The following is a 21,402-nucleotide window of genomic DNA, read 5'->3' on the forward strand; positions in this document are numbered from 1 at the left end:
TGCACATTAGGAAGGTTTGGCGTTAACTTCTCCAATTTATTTTTGAAATATGTATCATTTACACAGATAACATCTTTTCATGACAAATGTATATATATATATATATATATATATATATATATATATATATATATATATATATATATATATATATATACATACATTTGTCATGAAAAGATGTATATATATATATATATATATATATATATATATATATATATATATATATATATTAAATAATTAAGACATTACTAACAGCTAAAGTAAATATAATGAACATTTAAGCTAATATAGGTCACATATTTAGTGAAACGCTCCCTCTAGAGTTCTCTAGTGAACTAACATGCTGTGGACACTGAATGACTTGCCTGAGGTGAATGTAATGCTATAAGAGATATTATTCTCAAGCTGTTTTATTGATGTCTTTCTGCGGCTGAAACACTGATTGAGAGATTACATGTAAATATGTCTATGCATCCTGTTGTGGCATTTAGCAAACAGTGCTGCATTACTGCGCACACCCCCTACTGCACTCAAAAAAATGATTCTAGCTGCTTGTTCAGTTTATTTAAATAAAATAAGCTGAACCAACACAAATCTTTAGTTTTTTACTTAATTGGCATTCGCACTCAATTGTATTATGTTAAATGAAATTAAATTTGCAAAATGTTAGGTCAACCTAAACCATTTGTGTTGGGACTACATGAATCATTTATGTTGCATTGATTGAACCTGGGCAGTGGATTTCTAGTTCCCAGCATGCTTTGCATAGGGAAAGATTGGGACAGTAAATGTTGAACTTAAGTGCTGTTTAATGTGTTTTTTAGTAAAGGGAAATACCTTTTAAAGTTTGAAGTTCAGTTATATTTGACATTTAAAAGAGTTTATGTTATGTCGATTTTTTGAGGTTACCATTATGCTGAAGTGTAGACCTTGTGGTTAGGCTCTAGGTGGCTACTTAAAACAAATTTATATTGTTTTCAATGAGCATTAACTGTGCTCAAGCCAGTAATGAGAAGTTCTTTATCTGATCATTACTTGCATGCTATAAATGTTACTTAACATATGAATAAGTGTTATTTTAGTTTAGTTTTTATAGAAATATAAATAAATTACTTGGAGGGCCAGCACAAATTTTACACAGTCTACATATGGTCATCAGCTTTTCCCCTCTCAATGGTAATGAAACATGTATGTCTGTGTACAACAGCTACTCAAAACCTAAGCACAAGCACACATCTTCACCATGATGGTAACAAAAAAAAAAAAAAAAAAAAGCACTGGTTGGATCAACAAGAATGAATTATGTTCAGGAAACATACACAGAATACGTCAAATGAAACTGGTGTGATCTCATTCAATTAGGATGAATTTCACTCATTAGTACAATTAACCTAGCTTAAGTTCAAATAAATCAGTTCAACTGTGTGGAAATAGGTGTCATAATTGAATTAAGTTAGACCAACAAGTTATTTTTTTGAGTGTGTATTGGAGAGTGAATATCCTGTGACTAACTGTATTCTTCATCTGACTGCATGCACTGAACCATGATGTCCGTACTGTGACGGTTCAGGATCAATACATGTATCGTTACACCCCTACTGTCCACTGAGCTGAACTTGTATTGAATAGAGTGCAACAGTTGGATTCTGGAAGTAAAAACTCCATTAGTTTTCCCCATAGGGAAATTATTTTTTAACAATAACTTATGAACTTTTATAGACAGACCTACTGTGAGCTACAAGGTTGCTAATTGATGGTATTTGCTTCTGTTGAAGCCATCAGCCTGCATTATTTCTACTTAGTTTTAAAATAATTGCATTTAACAATGGAATTTCTGGTGAAAAACTACATTGCCCATCATGCTTTGCAGAAAATTCCACCAATCAGAGAGCTGAAACAAGCAAAATGTGCCAAAAGAGCTCTTTAGCTCCGCCCATTCCCATGAAGCACTGCAATGCAATGTAATTTAGTTGATCTCTCTTTGCTCTCAAAAAACTTAAATATTTGAATATATATATATATTTTTTTTTTTTTTTTTTGAACTGATGTTGCGTGACGTAGGCGGAAGTACTGATCCAGTGTCTACAAAGCGTATGTGCAAAGATGAAGTCAAATGCGAGAATGGAGAAAATGGAGAAAATGAGATGGAGTTTTTCGCACTACATCACACGTGACCTTTCCAACATGATTACGTAATGCGTGGCGCATCACAGAGCAGTGCAAGATGAGCATTTGTGGTTAAAAAGTATATATATATTTTTATTTTTTGTAGAAAATGAGCATTCGTTTCGCTAAATAAGACTCTTATTCCTCGTCTGGGATCATGTAGAGCTCTTTGAAGCTGCACTGAAACTGACATTTGGACCTTCAACCCGTTGAACCCCAGTGAAGTCCACTATATGGAGAAAAATCCTGGAATGTTTTCCTCAAAAACCTTCATTTCTTTTCCACTGAAGAAAGAAAGACATGAACATCTTGGATGACATGGAGGAGAGTAAATTATGAGGAAATTTGAATTCTGAAGTGAACTAATCCTTTAATGCTATAAGTATTTTGTGTGGAAAATTTTTTTTTTCAGTTTAGTTGTTTCCAAGTATATTCTTTTTAAGTTGACAAAACATTTTAGCCCAAAACATTTTTATTATTATAATTTTTTTGACCATTTGGCAAGTAAATATCTGTACTTATTGGTTTAAAAACTTGTAAAATTACATATACAGTATAGAAGATTCTCTCATTAGGGAAGCAACATTTTTCATTTTTTTTTTTTTTTTTTGGTAAAATTTTCAAAAATGAATTCCTTTAAACTTGACAGCATCTTATAATGCAATGGCCAAAGACATCTGTCAGATACATGTGTGTACATAGACCAACAATGGAAACTAGAGTCCACTCTCTCAAAATCCTTAAAAAAAAAAAAAAGAAAAGGCTTTAGCCACTGCATGCATCTGTTTGTTTGTCAAACTTAAGGGAGGACTCTAACATAACACCCATGTCTGGTTTAATAAAGTATGCCAAATTAGCAAGGTTAAGATTAGTAACGTCTCTAGAGCAACCACAGAGGGCCCAAAAACAATAACTTCAGTCTCGCTCTCATTAAAGTTTAAAGTGATCTCAGATCTAATGACACACACATGCAGGCGAGCAAGAATTCAAAATCTTTCCTTTCGTTCTGTTTCAAAGGCAAGTAAACTCAAGTGTCATCTGACAAAGACTATAGTACTATATTATATTAGAAGCACAGAAAACAGCCACCTTTCAGTCGGTGAAGAAGAAAACAGGTCATTCCTGCGTTTGTCTGTCAGGTCACTGTGGTCAGATCTGCTCATCCACGCATGAACATCTCAGCTCATCTCAGAGTGTGTGAATCCAGCTGAACGGCCCGCACAAACACTACTGAAGCAACCCAAAGGGGAACGACAACTGCAGAGGTTAAAGGCTCAGACTGTTACTAGGGTACCTGCTATACTTTTTAATAAATAATGAACAGAAAGCGAGCAACGCAACAACAAGTTCACAGAGTTTGATGTGACCGAGAGCCGCAGTTCAGCACGCCCAACACAAACAATGAAGAGCTCTACTGCACGATCAAGCTCGCTCTTACACCGCTTCCAAGCTGCTGTTTCTGTATGATCAAATATTTTCATGAAGTTGACCTCCTGATGAATGTAACACTGTGACTCTTTCCACATGTTAAGTGATGGCTCAACCAACAGCATGAGATCCAGATCCATTCTGAACATTGGGAGGTCAGAGTCTGACCTCAGCGCACGCCCAACAAAACTACTGAAGACCCTGTACATTAGCATGGACCTGTTCGGATTGACATGCGCTTCACATAACCTGTACTTCAGCAGGAGTGATGACCGATGTGTTTGCAGTGAGCTGTAGGTGTGAGTGTGTGTGACAGCAGCTGAGTGTGTGTCAATGGAGCTGTTGTGTGAATCAGCACAGCGGAGCTCTTTGTGTGTGTGTGTGTGTGTTTCAGACTCCAGTGAAAGTCTCTAACAGGTGCACAATATCAAAATGATACAAACATATACATGAGCAAAAATATTAAAGTGACAAATTCATATGTGAAAATATATTCACAAGCAGATAATATTGGCTAAAATGTGGCATATGTCAAAAAAACCCATGTCAGCTAATCATTAATAAAACCATATAGACAATCATGCATTTTCCACAAAAGCATATATTCATAAAAGCAGATGCATCCAGTTTCTCACATCCATGTCTGATGAAATCCAACCAAAACATCCTCACAGCTTGACTGAAACATCTGGCGGCTTCTGTTGCTGCAGTCAGCAATCAGATCCTGTTATTCACAATTTCTGACTCTCTCTCAAGATCCTCCGTCACTGTAAACGCAATGCAAAGTCAACATCCACAAATTCAAGTAAGTATGCAGACTGCAGACATACCTCAGAATCGCTGTTGACTTCAGAGTTTGCTGCCATTATTACTGATGGAGAGCAAACGATCAGTGTTTAGAGAGAGAGAGAGAGAGGCCACACACACAAGAAGGCACATGACCCACTGACTGTCTGTCTGCATCTCCATATAGCTCATTTGCATAGCCACACCTCCGGCACATGCATCTCATGCCACTGTGAAAGCTCATTTGCATAGCCACACCTCTGGCACATGCATCTCATGCCACTGTCAAAGCTCATTTGCATAGCCACACCTCCGGCACATGCATCTCATGCCACTGTGAACGCTCATTTGCATAGCCACACCCCCATCCATCATATGCATGTCGTCGGCTGGAGCGTTTGTGTGCGAAAACTGGTCTTACTGATCATAAAGAACTGTATGCTAATCATATGCAATGCTATCCAGAGGCTATCATTAAGGCTAAATCTGAATTTTACACTTATTTAATTAGGGCCAGCGAAGGAAATACTAATTTTGACAACTTTCGTCCTAATTAAAATTTACAGTTTATTTCTAAAATACTAGAGAAATCTGTTGCAGCTCAGGTTTCACACTACCAAACAATTTGTTTGAAAATGTTCAATCTGGCTTTCGTCCACTTCACAGCACAGCACTGCAAATACTAATGATCTGCTTATGGCAGTGGATTCTGGACAGCTGACTTTACTTATTTTGCTCAAACTGAGTTCGGCCTTTGATACGATCTCACATAACATCCTCCTAGACAGGCTTTATCTTTCTGGTCGCACTCAGTTCGTACAACTCAAAACTTTTAGATCTGAGCTATCTCATGTTACCGTTGGTGTTCCCCCAGGTTCAGTTTTGGGCCCTCTTCTGTTTATTATTTATTTACTGCCCCGTGGACATATTTTCAGAAAGTATGAAATTCATTCATTGTAATTAAAAGGTTAGTTCACCCAAAAATGAAATTTCTGTCATTTATTACTCACCCTCATGCCGTTCCACACCCGTAAGACCTTCGTTCATCTTCAGAACACAAATTAAGATATTTTAGTTGAAATCCGATGGCTCCGTGAGGCCTGCATAGCCAGCAATGACATTTCCTCTCTCAAGATCCATTAATGTACTAAAAACATATTTAAATCACTTCATGTGAGTACAGTGGTTCAATATTAATATTCTAAAGCCACAAGGATACTTTTAGTGTGCCAAAAAAAACAAAATAATGACTTATATAGTGATGGCCGATTTCAAAACACTGCTTCAGGAAGCTTTGGAGCACAAAAGAATGAGGGTGTCGAATCATGATTCGGATCGCGTGTCAAACTGCTGAAATCACGTGACTTTGGCGCTCCGAACCGCTGATTCGATACACTGATTCATTTGTTCTCTGAATCTTCCTGAAGCAGTGTTTTGAAATCGGCCATCACTATATAAGTAATTATTTTATTTTTTTGGTGCACCAAAAATATTCTCGTCGCTTTATAATATTAATATTGAACCACTGAATTCACATGAACTGATTTAAATATGTTTTTAGTACCTTTATGGATCTTGAGAGAGAAAATGTCATTGCTGGCTATGCAGGATTTCATCAAAAATATCTTAATTTGTGTTCTGAAGATGAACAAAGGTCTTACGGGTGTGGAACGACATGAGGGAGAGTAATAAATGACAGAATTTTCATTTTTGGGTGAACTAACCCTTTAAGTCTTTCCTCCACTTTCTCTATCAAGATGTCTAGTTGAAATTAAAAACTGGATTTCATTTAATTTCCTTAAACTTAAAAAGTTTTTGTAGGCACAAAGTCTAATCTGGCAAAATCTGTTTCTCTGTGACTATTGACCAGTCAGGAGTTTTTCCATCTTCATAGGTAAAAAGTCTGGGTGTTGTCCTTGATAGCACCTTGTCCTTTTTAAATCACATTAATAATATTATTCGTTCTGCCAATTTTCATTTGCGAAACATATAACGTATTCGTCCTTCTTTGACAGCGGACAGCACTGCTACTCTTGTACATGCCCTGGATACGTCACGTTTAGATTACTATAACTCTCCTTTCTTTGGTCTTCCTTCTAAAATTATACATAGACTGCAGCTGGTCCAGAATTCAGCTGCACAAATGTCTCTAGAACCTCTTCCATAGAGCAAGTTAGAGAAGAGATGAAATGCAGAGAAGAATTAGAAGGGTTGTTTCTTATCTCCTCATAAGTATTGCATTTCTCTATTGTATATAGTATCTCTCGCTCTCATCTTTCTTCAAGAGTGATGTTGTCTTGCTAGAGGCTTTAAACAACATCTGTCCAGTGACTTAAAAAAGCCACATGTCCCCAATCTGCAAAGCCTGGACACACACACACGGTTGGGGTTTTTATATGTATATATATATATGTATTACGGGGTCTTTCCATAGACATTATGATTTTTATACTGTACTAACTGCATATTATCTCCCCGTACCCTAACTCTACCCATCACAGAAAACGTTCTGCATTTTTACATTTTCAAATAAGATCGCAGTGTGATTTATGAGCTGTTTTCCTCATGGGAACCAAAAAGTGTCCACAAGGACAAGGATTTCTGATATTGCCATCTCTGTGTGGACATTTTGTCCCACACACACTGACATTGCAAAGCCTGTCAATAATATTTCCAGATCATACTTCATCCAAAAGCCAAGAAAAAAAAAAGAAAAGAAAAAAATGATGCATTGTGAAATAATTTCCATGTCATTTAAGCACATTCCTTGATTCTCATTACTATAAACGTGAAAAAAAATAATTCTTATTACCATAATGTAAAACAAACATTCATTACAGTAAAGCAAAATAGCAAATATAAATACTTTTATATTTATAGAACATTGCATTATTTCATATTACTGAAAATCACTTGCAATCAAAACAAAAATAAAACTTCATGTTACAGTAGAGAATTTAGGGGGAATTAGCATAATTCTAATAAAAAAATGTCAAAAAATCATAATGGTCCTAAAACAATCATAATTTTCTAAACAAGTAAATGATTAAATACTTCTAAATACTGATTCTCCTATGGATTTGTGGGATGAACATGCCGCACACCCAACACTACTGAACACATGCTCTTTTACACAACACAACCTCTCAGAGGAAAGTCCCTTCCACTGATGTAATATTTTGTGAAAGCTCGATCATATTTATCCGTTTCTCGAGCCGTCCGTGGGTTTGTGTCTGGAGGCGTCTGTGAGCGCAGTGCCGAGCGAAGCCTGGTGCCGCCACTGAACACGTCAGCCTGCCACATCTGAGCCGCTCGCAGCACAAAGGACCCAAACACAGACACGACAACCCCTCAAACACATCCTCACATCGCACAGACGCCTTTATTAATACTTATTACATGAGCAGATGCTGAAAACTGACCATGTCTATATCAAATGATAATCTCGACATGATCATCTCAAAGGATCAGTGTTGTGTTGTCATTATGGGAATAAAATGCATTGTTGATCCTCTTTTTTTTGTCTTAAGTATGTCAGTACAGATAGAGGACAATGAGTCTTTATTTTACATATGTATCACTGCAGGATGAGTTATTAAAGCAATAAGCCCCAATAAGCCGTGGTTTACATTGAATTTATATAAATTCACTGTAAACCACAGCTTCACATGGTTTATTGCTTTAATTAAATGGTTATTCCATATATGCAAATATTAAAGCAAATATATGTATATATTGATGCAACTTTCATGAAGTAAAATCACTAAAAGCTACAGAATTTGTCATCTCATGGAAAACAGACTAGGAAAAGTCAGATGGTGGCAAAGACTGTTTGAGTGAGTCAGTCAGCAGCGAAGACTTTTATTTTGAAAGGACTGATACTGTTGTGAACACTAGCGCTGTCAGTGTCAGCAGGGCACAGGGAAATCCCTTCACTGTTAAAAGGACAAGATATCGCAGCTGACATTCAAATGGGTTTTTATTATGAACATAGGACGGACCTGAAGGAAAATGCTATGCTCAGTGAACAGTATTAATGAGAACAACATATCTTTATGTTGCTAAAGGTGTTGTGCAGTGATACATAAAACTGTTAGGTGATTATCGTGAATAAAACACAGCTAATGACCAATCAGAATCAAGAACTGGAACTAACCATTTTATAATAGGGCTTTTTACACTTGAACTATTTAACACTGGGTCATTCAGAGAGTACGTTTACACAACAACAATGTACTAAAAACAAAAAAAGTTTTCCTTTGCATTTTTCGGGTACAGACTACAACGTTGTCAAAATGATTGTTTGCAGATTCAGTGTCACTGATTGGACAAACATCACATGCGTTTACATAAAGGCTCCAGCTCTACACTTCCTCATATATATTTCCAACTGAACACTCAAGTTTATACTGAATTGACTTGAATTGATCTCTTCTTCACTCAGATTGTGTTTTCGTTCAACAACATTTGACATTTTCCCCCTCAAACGTTGAAACTACTGTTTAACACGCAGTGTTTAAAAGCAGGGTTAAAAGGGGTTAAAAGCAGGGTTTCAAACAAAGATAGCCCGGGGTTAAGCACAGTTTGAAAAGTCCTATTTAGTATTATACTAATGTAATACCACAGTAATTATTTGGAGAGAAAAAAAGGACTAAATATCAATTTAACTATCGCTTGAATATTCTGAAGGAAAGCTTCTCCTCAACCCATGTTCCAGGATCATATTCCCAAACAAAAAATGCTGCTCTCATCAGTGTTTATACTGAGAAATGTGCTGTCAGCAGTCCTAAGAGCTGTCTCAGATAACACACACACACACACATGTCTAGACAGTCGCTATCAAAAACAGGTAATGTATGTGGCAGTCTTTACATTCGCCTGATGTCAGGTTTTGCCCTGTTCACATGCGAGTCTTTTCCACCCTGGATGTGTCTCTGGCTGATGATGTCACTGCAGTGCTGATGGCCGGACAGAGCAGCGCCCTCTGCTGCTGACTGCTGCCAATTACCATCTCCAAACACACTGACCCCCGTTTTCATCAGACAAGGCTTAAAGGGATAGTTCCCCCAAAAATGATGATTATCCCATAATTTACTCTCCTTCAAGCCATCCTAGGTGTATATGACTTTCTTCTTTCAGTCAAACACAACCGGAGATATATTCAAAAATATCCTAGCTCTCCAAAAATATATCCAAAAATAAATGCATTCACATACCAAAAGTAATCCATACGGCTTCAGTGGGTTAATAAAGGCCTTCTGAAGAGAGGTGATGGGTTTTTGTCAGAAAAATATCCATATTTAAAACTTTATAATCTAAAATAACTATCTTCCGCCAGACGACTGTACGCATACTGTGCAAGTCGACTTGCACCAAATGAGTAACGCAGGATGTACGTGAGCTTAGACGCCGCTCGCGGTTTAAACAAATAGGGCTGTGCAACAAACTCAAGCTCCTCTTCTCTTTTAGCAATCCTCCAACATTTCTCTTTAAAATGTCTTGTTTTAGACTTCTAATTTATGACCGATGTTTTGTTTTGCTCTATCCTCTGTGCTTCCACGTTCATCATTGTGTCATGCATCAGGTCAGAGGTCACTCTTCCGCCGCAAATCAATGTGTACGGCCGTCTGACAGAAGCTAGTTATATATGTAAAGTTTTAAATATGGATAATTTTCTTACAAAAACCCATCCCTTTATTTCAGAAGGCCTTTATTAACTAGCCATATGGATTACTTTTATGATGGATGGATGCATTTATTTGGGGTTTCAAAATCAGGAGTGCCATTCACTACCATTATAAATCTTTGGAGAGCCAGGATATTTTCAAATATATCTCTGATTATGATCATCGGAAAGAAGAGGGTGAGTAAATCATGGAATAAATAATTATCCCTTTAAACCTAGTCCCAGACTAAAATGCATGTTTGAGCTGTTTTAACTGAAAGCAATATGTTTCACATGTCACACTGCACTGAGATATCTTAGAATATGTCAGTGCCATTGTTTCGTCTCAAGATGCACACCAGTAATGTGTTTTTTTTTTTTTTTTTTTTATTCTAAGGCACATTTATAAAAGCTACTTAAATGTCTTAATTGAAATAAAGCCTAATCCTGGCTTAATCTAAGCTCTGTCTGTGAAACCAGGCCTTAATGATGTTTAAATGAGGTCAAATCATGGACTCAGAAGCTCTGAATAAATCCTGTTGATTTCAAGTACTTTTTTTTTTAAATAAGGTATTATATTTCTCATAAACTAACTCTACCCCTAAACATAACCCACACAGAAACCTTTTGCATTTTTAAACTTTTAGTACTTTATAAAAGCATAGCATATCTATAAGCTTTGCATGAATACACCTGTACTGATCTGTAAACGTGGACAGACAAACCTGACTTGAAATGTGAATTTTTATAAATCCATTTTGAGCTACAGAAACCAATGCAGATATTCCGTTAAACAAAAGAGTGGCATGGGACACACAAATCTGATCTGAAGAGTTCCGATACGCAGTGTGGACAGGAAATAATTTAGATCAGATTCCAATCAGATAACAAATAACCGGATTTGGACTGACAGTGTGAACATGAGATTTCTCTAGAATATCCTGGATGGATCCTCCTTTCTGTGGTATTTTACCATTTTAGTGTCCATTTGGTGAAAACCATCATCCAGATCACTCAGTAAAGTAAGAGCTCACCTCTCCTTGATGAATCATTCATGAAACTTAAATGGTGCAGGATGAGTTACATGCAAGTTTTGAACAAACCCAATTTCAGTAATAGTGATACTTGACTTAGCAAATGGCTTAGAATCTCCTCAAGAGAGACTTCATGAGCTGAATAAGCAGAAATAGATTATATCATCTGTTTTCTTGCAAAGCAAACGTATAAAAGCAGATTCAATACTTCCCACAGAGAGTAGATGTTATGGGCTCTAGGTCTGAAAACATTGTCTTGCAGTTTCCCACATACCTAGTTAGTTCTTTACTGTAGACTACGGCCTCTCAAGGACTGGCTGGCGCTGGCAAAGTACCTTTCCCAGACTTCCTGTCGCATTCAATTAGAGTCTTTATCTACAAGTCTAAGTTCCTGTTCAAACTTGATGCAGCTCGGGTGATGTCCCCTCCCTTCAGCCAGAGTCGAGCGAGCAATCGTTTTCTGCTGATGAAGCACTTCCCACAGCAGGAGAAGGGCCAGACGAGGGCGGCCGGAGGCCATTAGACGTGCGGGGCTGTGCTCACAGAGTCTCAAGCACCTGCAGCTTTGACCTCACCATTCCCATTCATGTGCAGGCTGATCCTCTGCTTGTGGCTAAAAGAAGTGAAAATTATAGGTGCTTGCACTCGCTGGAGTGCAGATTTATGGTTCAGAAAGGCAGCTCTGACTTCTGCCACTTTGTTTAATTTCCTCAAAAGAAATAAGCATAACGTAATGCTTGAGGTAGTTGCCCGCTAAAGCTATAAAATGGCTTCATATAAATGAAACCAGCCAGTTTACAAAACACCATGCCATAAAAATATCAGCCATTGGCAAAAGAACAGTCAGGTGGGACCACCGTATCAAACCAGCAACGCACCTTCAGAAATACTGCACCAAAACCACTCGTATGGTGAGCCATCAAGCATTTTTGCACATGCTAATGAGCCATATTCAGAGCGATACAGCCATGACTCTAAAGGAAAAGCAGGATTACACTGTCTATTGATTTTCAGTGGACCTCGAGTGAAAGAAATGGTGAATAGCACAATTTCTTCTCCCATAAAGAATAAAGAGTCATGGTCTTGAATGGTTCGTTATGTAAAGTTCTCTGTGGTGCGGGGTGGAGAGCAACTTCACCTGAGATGCAAACAATAGACGTAGACATAACAACAGAGGAATGTGGAAGGTCGTGCCCCGGTCTTGGATTTGCTTGCTGCATTGTGAAAGAGCTTTGGTCGCTATCATGGTGGCCTAATTCCAGTGCACGAGGTTCATTAGCAACAGAAGGGCCTGACAAAACACAGAAAAGTGTTTGAAGATTCAAAACAATGGAAATCTGATCTTGTTTATTACCTCCTCTGGAGTCACTATAGCTGAGAAAGACTTTCCTAGTGGTTTGAGAGATTGAAGTTGTGATACAGTTCTTTGTAGTGTAAACACGGATTCATTTCTGACATGTGAAGGATCACCTAGCATGACCATGAGACCTGAGCTGCAAAAAGACTTGCTCTCAAACCCACCTGAAGCTTTCCATTGGACTTGGCTCATGTAGCAGACCTGCCAATCTGCATCAACTTCTGATCCATTCATGTTGAGAAAGTGTAAGCAGGGCCTGAGGGTATGTTTACACAACACTGATGTGTTAAAACGGAAAAGTTTTTCCTTTGCATTTTTCGGAAACAGACAACAACGTTGTCAAAACGATCCCACGGATCCATAAAAAAAAAAAAAAAATTGAGAAAAAGCTGTATTCTGCTGCCAGGCCAGCAGTTGGCAATGAAGAAACACTACACACCTATAGACTGAATACATTATATGCATGACGACACTCTTTTCACAAATGCACGTTTTTGTAGTTTACATGAAGACGATAACTGAAAAAAATTTAGACCCGTTTTCAAAAGTTTGCATTTCAGGCACCCAAACCACCTTTGCTGTGTAAAATGGCCAAAATGCTTAAAAAGTTTTCTGTTTTTAGTGGAAAACATTGTTGTGTAGATGGCCATGGTCACTGTAGGATCATGTATCACATGCACTTTCCTATCAAAAATGTCTAAAGAAAACACTTGAAATGTGCATTTCACTTCAGCAGGTAAATTATCTCGGAAAAAAAATTGCACTCTGGAATGTCCAGAGGAAGTCTGGCCCTTTTGTTGTTTTTTTTTTCTTTTTTCAGTAGTTGACATTGTGTCCTCTATTGCAACACCCCTCCCCACAGTGTATCCTCTGAACGATTATCCCATTATGCCATTAGAGCGCTGACTGCCGGCACCCCTCTGCCAAATGACACGCAGACTGGGCAACACATACTGTACGTCAGCCAACAGGTCACTGAGTTTGAAAGCCACATATTCCCCATAAAGCATCTCAATGTGTGACTGACCAGTGTCTCTATGGCTAGGAGTTAGTCAAGTCAAGTCACCTTTATTTATATAGCGCCTTTTACAATGTAGATTGTGTCAAAGCAGCTTTACATTGATAACTGGTACATTATTTTGGCTGCACAGCAGCTCTTAGAGAATAGTGTCAATGCAGGCAGATCAGAAGCACTGTTGGATATCAAATGTCAAGTGTTCCCGACTAAGCAAGCCAAAGGCGACAGCGGCAAGGAACCCAAACTCCAACAGGTGACATCAGGTGGCAAATTGGAGAAAAAAACTTGGGAGAAACCAGACTTAGTTAAAGGGTTAGTTCAACGAAAAATGAAAATTCTGTAATTTTGTTACAAAAAAAAACAAATTAACGACTTTATTCAACAATATCTAATGATGGGCGATTTCAAAACACTTCTTCAAGAAGCTTCAAAGCTTTACGAATCTTTTGATTCGAATCAGTGGTTCGGAGTGTGCATCAAACTGCCAGTCACGTGAACCATTGAAATTGCGAAACATTTTGAAACACTTATGACGTAACAAAGCCTCAATTACTGAAATCACGTGACTTTGGCAGTTTGATACACGCTCTGAACCACTGATTCAAAACAAAATATTTGTAAAGCTTTGAAGCTTCTTGAAGCAGTGTTTTGAAATCACCCATCACTAGATATTGTTGAATAAAGTCATTATTTTGTTTTTTTGGCGCACAAAAAGTATTCTCATCGCTTTATAACATTTAGATTGAACCACTGTAGTCACATGAACTGTTTACATCTTCAGTAGCTTTCTGGGCATTTGAAAGTGTTAATTATCTTGCTGTCAATGGAGGCCTCACTGAGCCATCGGATTTCATCAAAAATATCTTAATTTTGTGTTCTAAAGAATGAAGGTCTTACAGGTGTAGAACGAGGGTGAGTAATAATTTTCATTTTTGCGTGAACTAACGCTTTAAGCTCATCTCAAGGGGGAGCATAAATGACATCCGCAAAATCAGGGGTGTCCAGTCGGGCTCCTGGAGGACCATCTACCAGCAGTGTTTAACTTCAACCCAATTAAACACAAAGATCGCTTGAAACTTCTAGACAGGTTTGTTGAATCAGGATTGGACACCCTGGCCAAAATAAAAAGGTTGCTGCTCACCAGACTTCACACAACTATCTTTAGAAAGCGAAGTGTGAGAGTGTACTGTTCAAGAATTACTTATATATTAATAATATAATGATATTGTGGTAGTGTGTTAGTGGCTGATGTGTGCAATCTCTAATGGAATTGCAAAATGAATAACTGCCAAACAGGTTTCCCCAAACATTCCTACCACAACAAACAGGCAGTCCAGCCCAAACTCACACCAGTGGTTGAGTCAGTTGACACATCACACACTCAAACAAACAGAGTGATGTTTTGAATCGAACCCACCAGTGGAAAAAGTTGGAAAAAACTGCACAAATCCTCTGTAAGCTCAGCACTGCATGGGTTTGGTTCAAGTCAGTATGTGGTGAGCTATAAGCCAATATGGCCATTGAGCAAGGCCCCAGGTTACTTCAGTGGGACGGTGCCTGTCCAGTGTGGGACTGACATGTAGCACTGGCTGTAGAAATGAAGATGAAGGCCGTGATGACTGTAAACTCCAGACACAACAGTTACTTGAGATTCAGAGACTCATCTCATCTTTCTTCACTGGCGGCTGTGCTGCTCGTGACTGTGAAAGTATGCCAACATTCTCTGTCGTATTTCCATTTTTACTATGAAACCAGGACAAGACTACCGGGAGAACAGATGGGGAAACAGTGGTATTACAATGGAATCTGCCAAATAATACTTCACATGCACCTTTCTCTAAAAATACTCACTCACACGCACACTGACACACACTCATACAGTATATGTATACAAATATTTGCGTATATACATGAGCATCATGGCCACGCCCACCAAGAGAAGATATGATGGTCATTTCCTGTTGCAGGAAGACATGAGCTGCTTTAATAAGAGCATTAGACTGTCCCTGAGGATGTGATTTAACAAGCAGAGACGGAGAGACCAAGACTGTCCTCTTCTGTTGTCTAATCACAGATACCATCATCCTTAAAAGAATAATTTACCTAAAAATGAAACATGCATTTACCCTTATGTCAGTCATGACATGAGGGTAATGTTCCTTATTCCACTGGAGACAAAAAGAGATGTTTTAAAGTTGCAATGGCTGTCAAAAGGACAAAAAAGAGACTTGTATGAATTGTACATTGCATTCCACATCGTCTTGGGTGATGAACATGCTTTTCATTAAAAATCTTCCCCTTCACTTTCAAATGTTACTGTAGCTCTCCAATCTCATCTGCACATAAAAATATATTCAAGCTTGGTGTGGCTGGTGGCATCAGGTTTGACAACAATGACATGAAATGACAATACATTAAAGGATTACAGTAATTCACCCAAAAATATACATTCAGTCATTAATTACTTACCCTCATGTTGTTCCAAACCGTAAGACTTTCATTCATCTTCAGAACACAAATGCAGGTCTTTTTGATGAAATCTGAGAGCTTTCCGTCCCTCCATACACAGCTATGCAACTGAAACATTGATGCTTAAAATAGTTCATAAAGAGATCGTAAAAATAATCCATATGAATTGAGCAGTTTAGTCCAGATTTTCTGAAGAGACTCGATCACTTTATTTGCTGAACAGATTGAATTTAGGCTTTTATTCATTGATCAGTGAACACATCAATTGTAGTAAACTGAAGCTCAAGCATGTTTGCTTGATGCATGTGAGAACCAATGAGGTTCATTCTCGTGTTACGCAGCACGTTTGAGCTTCGGTAAGAACCAATGAGCTTCATTCTCGTGTTACGCAGCAATGGAGGGAGAGAAAATCACGCAAATTTCATTAAAAATATCTTCATTTATGCTCTAAAGATGAACAAAAGTCTTAGGGGTTTGGAACGACATGAGGGTGAGTAACTGAAGACAGAACTTTGACTTTTGGGTGAAAACGTTAAGTTTGAATATTCAGAAATGAAAATGAGATTTGAGGGCTGCAGACAGAAGGGAAGATTGACTTGCTGATGTCTGTTGACACAAATGACACAAAGCTGTCATTTGACTTTGAAGACACAGAATTCATCACACAATTCATACACATAATTTTATGTTTTTATGGTGCTTTTTGAACAGCCCCTGGTCACTGCATGCTTTCATTGCATGGAAAAGAGCAGCAAGGACATTCTGCTAAACATCTCCTTTTGTGTTTCACGAAAGAAAGAAAGTGGAACAGGAGTTATACAACATGAAGGTGAGTAAATTATGTCAGAATTCTTTTTTTTTTTAACATCTGATCACATGACGGCTTGCAAATGAATGCAAATAAATTAAATAAATAAACAATATAATAAATAAAAGCAGCTCAACATGAGGGAAGACATGAGTAATATGGTAACAGCTTCTGGGTGCGGCTGAAGCTCCGAGCGTTCAGCATTCAGATCAAACTGATAGCACATGTTGAGATCTGTTTCTCTGGAGGGATTTGACTGTATATACTCATCACATGGACATACACTGAGACCAGTTTCACACCAGATTCATCTTAAATGAGGACTTTTGTACAAATGTGCACAAACTATTAAGAGTAAAGTAGCTATTTTGGCAAATAAATATATGTGCTCAGAAACTATCTTGTTCATGCATCACTGCACTCGGTTTAAAAAGTATGTTTGTGTGATCCCGCTTTAAAACAGATGACACTTGCTTTGATATTTTGTTATATTACAACATTTTAAAGTGTGGCTTAAGTGTGGCATTTACACTTTGGCGGATGCATTGCCTTATATGGCTAAAACTAAAAGTCTTACAATATATGTTTTTTATTATTTATCAAACAGAGCACTAATAGACTGTACTGGAATTTCTGACCGTTTAGGACCTGTTAATTATGTTATTACTTAAATAATACAATGAAATATGAAAATACATCCATTTATACTTATTATTATAATTATTATAATAATTATTAAACTTTGAAAGGGTTATTGGCTCATCTAACACAGTGCCCTGTGGGAAAAAAAAAAAAAAAAAAAAAAGTAATTTGTTTGTACTGACAGTTCTAACAGCTGTTTATACTTCAGTTGTGAAAGGACAATAAGAAATGATATCAGCATCAGTCAGATTCATTTATATTAAATGAAATGACAGAAGAAAGGGATGATGCTGATGAGTTCTGTATCGTTATCAGACATGAAAAAGCTTGATTCTAAAAGATTAATGACTGGAAACAGCAGTTGTATGTTCACTTTTAAAATATACATTTTTGTAAAATAGAAAATTAGACTATACAAATCTGAAAGTAAATACAAACCAATCAATTTCTGAATAACCACAATTATGTGAAAGAGTATGGGGTTTTCATGTTTTATTATGAGCCATATTCATTGTTCATGTTCAAATGTTAAACCACCCACTATATAAGCACAAAACATTCTTCTGAACAGACAAAAGTATGTAGGTTTTGGACTGACCTTGCTTTACTGTAAACATAATGTCCATAAAAATGTAATTCTGGGAAATGTGCCATGCACAATCTCTGTTATGACATGCTGAGATCAAATCCAAACACTGTGTGCTTATTCTGTAGCTATTATATGAGGTGAGCCCTGGACACAGACAGGCCGTGGCTTCAGCTCATCTACGGCCTTTAAAGGTAGACTATGTTTTATGTAAAAAGACATTCTCTTAACCCAGTTTATTGGTCACTGACTACTATTAGTATGCCATTCATGGGTTTATTTCCCCCAGAAGTGTAAACATTGATCCTGCCAGGCACCATCTAAACATTGAGAGTGTTCACTCAAATCTGTCAGTCTCTTTCCAGCTCAACCAATAGTGACAGTTTGGGGCGTGGCCACTGTAGCAGGTGGAGCCAGAGGGTGTTTAGCTGGTATGGGACAATGGCTGATGTGTTATATGGGATATCAGCTTTGAAGAAATTTGGCTTGCACTTCTATAATCAAAGATTAAACAGGTCATGAACATGTCAAACCGAACAATGCAACATCTTCATGCACCCATTCAGAAAAACAAATGTACCAGTTTGTAACGTTTACTCTGACGTATCGTAGTTTATTATAAGAGAGACTCTCGTGTTTGCACTAGACAGAAGAGTGATAGCCTACTCAATAACTTAACAACACAGCTAAACGTATTCCTAATATGTTGGGACTTTTATTGAAAGTAGCCTACATTTATCTGTTGAGACATGAGACAAGTACCCGTAAGATCTGTATATTTGTGATGTTTAAGTTGTGGGAGGTGTGATGTGCAAAAGGGGCTTTTGCAAAATATGCTTTATTTTTGTAATTTGGCTAGGTGCCATTAGTGTTACAGAAACTACATACTTCACCTTTAAAGGTGCATTTGTCTCACTGATCAGGACATCAACATAAAGGACAATGTACATTCATCTCCTCTAATTCATCAGCTTTGACCACAGTGTTTTAGGCCACAGAGTCTCTTGACAAACCGCTGATTTTTGTCCTCTACTAACAGACGTGCATCGCTTTCTCAAGTCTTTTTATGGAGTTTATAGCATTACAGCGTTCTGGAGTCTCAAGTGTCCCTTTAATTATCTCTGACTGCTCTGTGCTCTAAACCAATCACAGTCAACCGATCAATTTCCATAAATCCCTCAAGTTTGTTCCACTTCTGAATGTGCAAAGCGGAATCCATTAGACTAAATGAGTCTACTGCAGATCACAGATGCAGTGTCTCGGACCAGGATAATGGCTGATCCTATGCACGGTACACACTGTACGATTTTGGGCTGTCCTAGACGAAAGATGACCAGTCATGGCCATTTCTGTGGTCGTGGCTCCTAAATGGTGGTCCCAGTGAGAGAGACTCAGAGAGGACCGTTGTCATGTTCATGCGACAGAAGATAGCCTGACATTTTTCTGAAAGTGTCAGAAATTCAGCATGAACATCTCACAGTGTGTTTGCTGCTATGACCTATGTTTACTGACGGGCCGATAAAAATGCAACATGAAATGGTGTATTGATAAACGCGACATGGAGCGAAAACTACTTACCTCAAGTTCCATTTGCAAAATTGGCATGCCAAATTGGCCTCTTTTCCCTGGCCATGACCACATCCATATTCTCCTCTTTTGCTTCCTCCTCTTTTTTTCAGCTCACATATAAGCCACAATTGCCAAAGTGCGATTCATCTTGCTCTATTTGTTTACCACTAGCTCATGCTGATGTTTTATTCTTCTATACTAACTATACTAACATGTCGTACCCAAGTTTATTAGATCCATGTCATACAGTGTGATTTGTAATGATCTTATTGGATTGTCAAAATCACACCATCTGTAGCAGGTATTACAGGAATATTCTGTATTATATACAAACAAATCTGATTCCAAAAAAATTGGGACACTGTACAAATTGTGAATAAAAACAGAATGCAATGATGTGGAAGTTTCAAACTTCAATATTTTATTCAGAATACAACATAGATGACATATCAAATGTTTAAACTGAGAAAATTTATCATTTTAAGGGAAAAATAAGTATTTTAAATTTCATGGCATCAACACATCTCAAAAAAGTTGGACATAGCCATGTTTAGCACTGTGTGGCATCCCCTCTTCTTTTTATAACAGTCTGCAAACGTCTGGGGACTGAGGAGACAAGTTGCTCAAGTTTAGGAATAGGAATGTTGTCCCATTCTTGTCTAATACAGGCTTCTAGTTGCTCAACTGTCTTAGGTCTTCTTTGTCGCATCTTCCTCTTTATGATGCACCAAATGTTTTCTATGGGTGAAAGATCTGGACTGCAGGCTGGCCATTTCAGTACCCGGATCCTTCTTCTACGCAGCCAAGATGTTGTAATTGATGCAGTATGTGGTCTGGCATTGTCATGTTGGAAAATGCAAGGTCTTCCCTGAAAGAGACGACGTCTGGATGGGAGCATATGTTGTTCTAGATCCTGGATATACCTTTCAGCATTGATGGTGCCTTTCCAGATGTGTAAGCTGCCCATGCCACACCCACTCATGCAACCCCATACCATCAGAGATGCAGGCTTCTGAACTGAGTGCTGATAACAACTTGGGTCGTCCTTGTCCTCTTTAGTCCGGATGACATGGCGTCCCAGTTTTCCAAAAAGAACTTCAAATTTTGACCACAGAACAGTTTTCCACTTTGCCACAGTCCATTTTAAATGAGCCTTGGCCCAGAGAAAACGCCTGCGCTTCTGGATCATGTTTAGATATGGCTTCTTTTTTGACCTATAGAGTTTTAGCCGGCAACGGCGAATGGCACGGTGGATTGTGTTCACTGACAATGTTTTCTGGAAGTATTCCTGAGCCCATGTTGTGATTTCCATTACAGTAGCATTCCTGTATGTGATGCAGTGCCATCTAGGGGCCCGAAGATAATGGGCATCCAGTATGGTTTTCCGGCCTTGACCCTTACGCACAGAGATTGTTCCAGATTCTCTGAATCTTTGGATGATATTATGCACTGTAGATGATGATAACTTCAAACTCTTTGCAATTTTTCTCTGAGAAACTCCTTTCTGATGTTGCTCCACTATTTTTGGCCGCAGCATTGGGGGAATTGGTGATCCTCTGCCCATCTTGACTTCTGAGAGACACTGCCACTCTGAGAGGCTCTTTTTATACCCAATCATGTTGCTAATTGATCTAATAAGTTGCAAATTGGTCCTCCAGCTTTTCCTTATATGTGCATTTAACTTTTCCGGCCTCTTATTGCTACCTGTCCCAACTTTTTTGGAATGTGTAGCTCTCCTGAAATCCAAAATGAGCCAATGTTTGGCATGACATTTCAAAATGTCTCACTTTCAACATTTGATATGTTATCTATATTCTATTGAGAATAAAATATAAGTTCATGAGATTTACAAATTATTGCATTCCTTTTTT

General features: G+C 38.0%; 1 protein-coding gene across 2 annotated transcripts in view; it reads right to left on the reverse strand.

Annotated features, from left to right (window-relative positions):
- Positions 1 to 21,402, reverse strand: part of septin4b (septin 4b) — a 71,137-nt gene that overhangs the window by 20,816 nt on the left and 28,919 nt on the right. Inside the window, exon 1 of one of the 2 annotated variants that reach the window (XM_067366402.1) lies at positions 9,256 to 9,320. The exons of the other annotated variant lie outside the window; for it this stretch is intronic. The gene's annotated coding sequence lies outside the window, so the exon portion shown is untranslated. Of the gene's footprint in view, positions 1 to 9,255; positions 9,321 to 21,402 lie in introns of those variants that run through there. 2 annotated transcript variants of the gene reach the window in all.

The sequence above is a fragment of the Chanodichthys erythropterus genome, chromosome 17, assembly GCF_024489055.1.
Source record: "Chanodichthys erythropterus isolate Z2021 chromosome 17, ASM2448905v1, whole genome shotgun sequence".
Classification (NCBI taxonomy): Eukaryota; Metazoa; Chordata; class Actinopteri; order Cypriniformes; family Xenocyprididae; genus Chanodichthys; species Chanodichthys erythropterus.